Genomic DNA, 8,213 nt, shown 5'->3' with positions numbered 1-8,213 from the left:
ACAAAACGGACGAGCTGGTCTTTGCCAGCGTCCAGATCCGAGCGCGGGCGTCGAGCTCGAGGTGGCGAATGGTGGTCTTTGGGCGAAGTTGACAATGGCGCCATGGAGCCCCTGGAACGGGAGGAGGTGTGGGGTCATAGACGGGGAGGAGGATCCCTCTGCGGCCTCCGGCTCAAGGAGCGGCAAGGCGGGGTCGACCAGGTGGGAGGCTGTGCTACAGAGGAGCTCCGGCGAGCTCTTGACAAAGCAACAACGCCGCCGTGTTGAAGGGCGGCGGCGGTTGACGAGCAGGGGAGGAGGCACGAGGACGCGGGTGGGCAGGAGGAGTATCCCGCGCCCGCGAGGCGGGGTCAACCAACGGCGGTTGACGAGCAAGGGAGGAGGAGGAGGCGCCGGGTTGCTGGCGGGGAGGACGAGGAGGATCCCACGGCGGCCTCTCGATCAGGCGACGGCACGGCGGGGTCAAGCGGCGGCGGTTGACGAGCAGCGGAGGAAGAGAAGGATCCCGCACTGGCCTCGAGTCAGGTGACGGCGAGGCAGGATCGACTGGCTGCGGTTGACGAGGAGGAGGTCTGGACCGGGCGGGTGTGTGGCAGAGAAGGGATCGAGGGAGATATGGGGTTGGCGTGGGAGAGAGGTCTATGTGGGGCCTTGGGGATAAGAGAGAGAGAGAGAGAGTGGTGGGATGGGTGGGTCGGGTGTACGTGGTGAGAGACAAAGACGAGTGCGGGCAGCCCAGATCTTGCCACCTAATAGATCCGTGGTATCGATCCGTGGGCTGTGCTTTCTCTTTGCCGTCTGCGATTTTCTTGCCATCTATAAAAGAAATCGCAGCTTTGCCGTCTGTGATTTATTTTACAGACGGCGAAAAGAGCTTTTTGCCATGTGTAAAAAAATATCTCAGACGGCAAAGAGTCTTTGTCGTCTGTGGTTTTTTTTACAGATGGCAAAGTATGTATTTGCCGTCAGTTGTTCTTTGCCGTCAGCTGCTGTCGGCAAAATTTGTCTTTGCCGTTTGGCCTGATGAAATGCTGACGGCAAAGAACAGTACTGACGGCAAATCTCATGTTTCCCGTAGTGCCCTCCTAGTCTCCGGATCGTCGCCATCGTCGCTAGCGACCTCCTGCCGCTAGTCTCTGCCACCGTCAACGGGAATCACCTCCGCCGTTGTCGCCGTAGCGAGTTCATCGCCAAGTTAGGGTATGAACTCGGCCCCTTTGTGTATTCTCTAACTCCGAATATTGCACAAAGGATAATGCCATGTATCTAGCCACGATTGAGATCCTTCTATCCAACCAAAACCTCCTTTAGATTAGTTTTGATGCAAAAAATTAGGGTTAGCTTTTCGCCGAACTCATCTCGGACCGACTGATTTGGAGAATTCGGCTCACCGATTTGGCCCAGGTCATTGCACATGTACTACTTGGTCCGACCGAAGTGTAAAAATCGATGTGACCGAGTTCACTTTCTCTGTGAAATCCTAGCATCTTGGAGTCACCGAACTATGTCTCGGTCTGACCGATTTCACATGTTTAGACTCTAAAGTTGCTTCGGTGTCACTGAGTTTGTCATATTGGTAGCTCCGAAATGCTTTCTGCAGAAAACTAAAATTAAGTTTTTGTGTCAATCTTTTTGCCAAAATAGTTGTACTTTGTGATGCTCATCTACTCTATCTCAACCTATCTATTCACAGGGATAGTGTCAGCCATGTCAGATAACAGTGACAGCCAGAACAGGTCAGAGGAGCATGCAAATCTCAGTGAGGGCACAAAGCCCCTCAAATAGCAGCTATGATGATGGAAGCAGAAGCACTCCAAGCAACCTACCTAAGGATGCAACTAGGTAGAGGAAGAAGAGGAACTCAGAATCTGAAGATGAAGATTTTGTGGTTGAGGTCACTTCCAAGAAGAAAGTGATCAAGAAAGAGCAAGTTGCCGTTGCTGCCATCAAGCCTATGCAGAAGAAGGCCCCTGCCAAGAGAGTGCCCATGTCCAAATCCAGAACCTCCACACATGAAACTTTGAAGTCTATAGAAGAAGAGGCTGCTGGGGGCAAGAAAAGGAAGGAAAGGGTCAAGAAGACCATGGAAAGAGTTATTGGAAAACCATCCATGATGGAAGAATCTGATGAGGAAGAAGAGGAAGAAGGTGCTGCACCTCCACCAAAATCTCAGAAACTGATGGCAGATGCTATCAAGTCCGGGGCTATACCATCTAAGCCCAAGATAGCTCCCAAGTCATGAGCCCAAGCTCCAAAGCCTACAACACCTAAGACATCGACAAGAAACATTTCAGCTGCTGAGAAGAACAAGGCCCCAGTGCCTGAAATTCATGAAGAGGAAGGGCCCCAAGTGCTCAGGAAACTCAAGTCAAAAATCCAGATCATGATGAAAATCACCCAATTGCATATAACATGAAATTGAGGAAGGATGCATGTCTCAAACTATGGAGACAGACAAACCCATATGCTGCAAGGAGAAGGACTCCTGTGGATTACAAGTTTCACACCAAGGAGCAGCATGACTTTTATGAGACAATTCTCTTAGATAAGAAGCCCATAGTAAGTGATATCAGATGGGTTGAATGGACATTCATTGATGACAATGAAGATTACTTCCCTGGAGTTCATGAGAGCTTCAGAATGAATGGCATGGACACATTCGTTGGTCAGAAGCTGACTAAATGGAATGATGAGATGGTGATGCAATTTTATTCAACTGCACATTTTTACCCAGATGGCAAGATAGTCTGGATGACTGAACCTACAAGGTACCAATCCTCCATTGCTGAGTGGGCCATGCTGATAAATGCTCTTGGAGAAGGTGAAGAAGACACAAATGTCTATGCAAAGCCCAGGAAAGGCCACAACTCCATGGCACACATGTACAAGGAAATTCCTGATGATGCCTTGGAGGCTCATAAATTTGGCTCCGTCTACTATCTGTTGTCAGTGTTTCCCACCATCAACACCATATTGAGGCATACTCTGTTTCCCAAATCAGGAGATGAAAGGATGATCAGAGGTCACTCAATCAACTTGTTACATATGTTTGATGTGCCAGAAAATTTCAAGGTGATGACCTTGATTGTTGAAACAATCAAAAGGACTGCTGCAGATCAGAAGAGGTCTTGTGGATATGCCCCCCCACATTCTCTCATCAACTCTAAGATGGGAACATGCACATATCTACTAGACAGAGAGCACCCTCCCCTGAGGCCAGACTTTGAGGACAATGTAGTTGTCATGGATGCTACACATCCTACATCTATAGAGGCCCAGGAGAAGCGAGAGAAAGCGAAGGCAGCAAAGACTTCCAAGATGTCAGATGCCTCAGCTGCAAATCTCAAGACCAAGCAGGGCCACCTTAGCTATTTTCTTGAGGCCATAGTGAGAATAGAGAAAGGACTAGCTACCCTGACTCGAAATCAAGAGAGCCTTCAGAGGATCTTTGAGACCAAGCTACATGACCTAGATGTCAAGGTCACTTAGATTCAAACTTCAGTTGAGAAGATACAGGAAGATCTTGAGGAAAGGAGTGACATGCCAACAAACAACACTTTCCAGCGTGTGCCAAGGGCACAGAGGTCTGCAATTGTGCCAGTTATCAGTGATACAAGAGCTACCACTTCATCACCTACTACAACTACCCCACTCATTCCTCTAGTGGCAACTCCTCCAGCTCCTCAGATATCATCAAGATCTTTTGTAGATGATGTCCTCTCCATTCCATCTTCGCACACCGGAGCTCCCGCAGATCATGCTTAGAGTGCCACATATCACTATGCGGTTTCGAGCTTTTTGGTAACTTGTTGCCAAAGGGGGAGAAAGTGCATAGATCTTAGGCTTCGAGAGAGAGAGAGAGTGTGTGTGTGTTTTGCTTTTTTGCCTCTATTGCTACTTGCTCTTGTTCATTTGGTCTACATTATTTGTGCTTGTGTGTGAGATACTCTTATGATCATGTGTTTGATCATAATATGCCCTAATGTGTGTGCTTGAATGTTGTTATCTTAATCCTTGTGTATGATCAATCATGTTTGCCTTGGTGATGAGTGCATGTAATCTATATTCTATAATTTTGAGCGCTCTACCAAGATGTATGTGACATGGAAGAGTAACCCATGATCCTAATCGACTGTGCATTTTCATTCAGAAGCAAAATTTAAATAATGCACAAATTTAGGGGGAGCTCTTGCTTATCACATACTTCTGAAAGCGACGATATATTTCATTCTTATTATCATTTGTCAAAGCTTTGATCTATATGTTGTCATCAATTACCAAAAAGGGGGAGATTGAAAGCGTAACTAATCCTCGGGTGGTTTTGGTAATTCATAACAACATATAGCTCATTGAACTAATATCCATTCAAGTTGAATATTTCAGGAAGTTCAATGATTGGCATGGCACGGAGTAGAGATGTGGAACCCTCAAAATGCTAAGGAAAAATATTGGCACATGCTCAAGACTCTACATTTCTATTTTAGTGATCCAAGATAACATTGAGTCCATAGGAAAAGCCAATACTATTAAAAGGGGATGAGGTGTTGCTTAATGATCTACTTGCTCAAAGTGCTTAGTGATATGCTCCAAAGCCCTCAACCACTTTCTCAAATCCCAATATGTCCTAAACCTAAAGTCAAACTCGGCCCCACCGATTTGATCCATCCGGCGCCACCGAGTTCCTTTGACATAGCCATTGCCAGAAACCCTAATCAGTTCGGTCTCACCAATAGGGATTTCGGTCTCATCGAGATGGGATTGCAAACTCGCTGTTTCCCTTCTTAACGTTTCGGTCTCACCGAAATGAGCGATCGGTCCCACCAAGTTCGCAATGCAAACTCTCTGTTTCCCTTTCGTAACGTATCGTATCACCGAAAGGATTGATCGGTCCCAGCGAGTTTGCCTGACCAACTCTCTGTTTTCTTGTTACTGAAATCGGTCTCACCAAGTTGATGTATCGGTCAAACCGAGATAAAGTTTTGCCCTAACCCTAGCGCATCGGTCCCACCGAGTTGATCATGTTGGTCCCACCGAGAATCCTAACATTCACATTTTGAACTGAATCGGTCTCACCGAGTTCACTATTCAGTCTGACGAGTTGGGTCAAATGTGTGTAATGGTTAGATTTAGTGTGGATGCTATATATACCCCTCCACCCCCTTCTGTATTGAAGAGAGAGACATTAGAACGTGCCTACACTTCCACTACTCATTTTCTAAGAGAGAACCACCTACTCATGTGTTGAGATCAAGACATTCCAATCCAACCACAAGAATCTTGATCTCTAGCCTTCCCCAAGTTGCTTTCCACTCAAATCATCTTTCCACCATAACCAAATCTGTGAGAGAGAGTTGATTGTTGGGGAGACTATCATTTGAAGCACAAGAGCAAGGAGTTCATCATCATCACACCATCTATTACCTTTTGGAGAGTGGTGTCTCCTAGATTGGTTAGGTGTCACTTGGGAGCCTCTGTCAAGATTGTGGAGTTGAACCAAGGAGTTTGTAAGGGCAAGGAGATCACCTACTTCGTGAAGATCTACCCAAGTAAGGCAAGTCCTTCGCGGGCAATGGCCATGGTGGGATAGACAAGGTTGCTTATTTGTGGACCCTTCGTGGGTGGAGCCCTCCGTGGGTGGAGCCCTCCGTGGACTCGCACAACCGTTACCCTTCGTGGGTTGAAGTCTCCATCAATGTGGACGTACGACAGCACCACCTATCGGAACCACGCCAAAAATCTCTGTGTCTACATTGCATTTGCTTTCTCCAAACCCTTCCCTTTACCTTCATATGAAATGTTTTACATTCTGCTGCTACATTCTTAGAATTGCATGTGTAGGTTGATTGCTTGACTTGTGCTAAGTTGCTAAAATCTGCCAAGACTTAAAATTGGGAAAAGGCTAGATTTTTATTTGGTCAAGTAGTCTAATCACTCCCCCTCTAGACCTACTTTAAATCCTACAACACTCCATAGTCTTCAGGTGAATATCTTCACACGTCATTATCTTATATGTGAATGTCTTCCTGAACCACTATTGTCTTCAATGTCTTCATACATTTTTAGGGGTCATCTGTGGTAGGTAAACCGAATCAATGAGGGACTTCTACCTATGTTATCCTGCAATTCTCACAAACACATTAGTCCCTCAACCATGTTTGTCGTTAATACTCCAAAACCAACTAGGGTTGGTACTAGATGCACTTACAATCTCCCCCTTTTTGGTGATGGGTGACAAATTGGTTGAAGTTTTCAACGGGGATAAAATTATGTGTAAGTTAAAGAATGTGGTCATTGGGTTCATGAAGTTGAAGGGGCTCCCCCTGAAGATGTGCATATAAGTGTTTTGCCTTTGAATGCAAATGCACATGGCAGGTTCTGCTTTGTGGAGGTCTTCCTCACTTCATGAAGACAATTCATCATGCATACAAAAATGTAATGAAGGTAATGACATGCACAATGAGAAATGGGCGTCTGCAGAACGAGTTCATGCAGAATTTATCATCGCAATAAATGGTAGCAGAAAAAGTGGTAGACAATCATCAAGTTTTATGTGTTACAACTGAAAAACCAAAGTTCAAGAACGAGTGAGGGAGTCCTAGATTAGGGGGTATCCGGACAGCCGGATTATATCCTTTGGCCGGACTGTTGGACTATGAAGATACAAGATTGAAGACTTCATCCCGTTTCTGGATGGGACTCTCCTTGGCGTGGAAGGCAAGCTTGGCGATACGGATATATAGATCTCCTTCCTTGTAACCAACTCTGTGTAACCCTAGCCCCCTCCGGTGTCTATATAAACCGGAGGGTCTAGTCCGTAGGACCAACAACAACAATCATACCATAGGCTAGCTTCTAGGGTTTAGCCTCTCTGATCTCGTGGTAGATCAACTCTTGTAATACTCATATCATCAAGAACAATCAAGCAGGACATAGGGTTTTACCTCCATCAAGAGGGCCCGAACCTGGGTAAACATTGTGTCCCCTGCCTCCTGTTACCATCCGCCTTAGACGCACAGTTCGGGACCCCCTACCCGAGATCCGCCGGTTTTGACACCGACATTGGTGCTTTCATTGAGAGTTCCTCTGTGTCATCACCGTTTGTCTTGATGGCTCCTTCAATCATCGATAGCAATGCAGTCCAGGGTGAGACTTTTCTCCCCGGACAGATCTTTGTATTCGGCGGCTTCGCACTGCGGGCCAACTCGCTTGGCCATCTGGAGCAGATCGAGAGTTATGCCCCTGGCCACCAGGTTGGGTTTGGAGCTTAAACTACACGGCTGACATCCGCGGAGACTTGATCTTCGATGGATTCGAGCCCCTGCCGAGTGTGCCGCACGGTCACAATGTGCATGATTTAGCTCTACCATCGGACAATGTTCAGGAGACCGCACCAGCAACCGCTCCGACCTTCAATTTGCAGCCAATTACGCCATCCATGGACGAGTGGATAGACCCCGCCACGGAGGCCGTATTCTCAGCGGCGATCAAGCCGAGTATCGACCTTACCCTTCACGGGATCCGTGATGCCGAACTGCCGGATTGTTCCCTGGCCACGGACTCCGAACCGCCTGCGCCCGTGCCTATCGAATCCGACTGGGTGCCGATCATGGAGTTCACCTCGCGGATATCTTTCAGCACTCGCCCTTTGGCGACATACTGAACTCATTAGGGTCTCTCTCCTTGTCAGGAGAGTCCTGGACGAACTATGTCCGGCAGGATTGGGATGCGGATGACGAAGAAATTCGCCGCCCACCCACCACCCACTTAGTAGCCACTGTCGACAATTTGACCGACATGCTCGACTTCGACTCTGAAGACGTCGACGGTATGGACGACGATGCAGGAGACGAACCAAAACCACTGCCCACAGGGGCACTGGACAGCCACCTCATCATATGATATATATATTGTGGACACACCCAAAGAAGGTAATGGCGACGGGACAATGGAGGATGACCCCTCCAAGAAGCAACCCAAGCGCCGACGTCAGCGGCGCCGCTCTAAGTCTCGCCAAAGCAAAAGCGGTGATACCGGCACAGGAGATAATAGCACTCCAGACAGTGCCGAAGATGACAACAATCCCCTCCAGCAAGATTTAGAGCAGGAGGATGGAGAAGTCAGCCCTCCCGAGAGAGCGGAAGATGGAGAGGCGGAGGATGATAATTACATGCCTCCCTCCGAAGACGAGGCAAGCCTCGACGATGACGAATTTG

The sequence above is a fragment of the Triticum urartu genome, chromosome 3A (genome assembly GCF_056163025.1).
Source record: "Triticum urartu cultivar PI428250 chromosome 3A, HENAU_Tu73, whole genome shotgun sequence".
Classification (NCBI taxonomy): domain Eukaryota; kingdom Viridiplantae; phylum Streptophyta; class Magnoliopsida; order Poales; family Poaceae; genus Triticum; species Triticum urartu.
The sequence above is the reverse complement of the archived record's forward strand: the minus strand, read 5'-3'. Positions refer to the sequence as shown.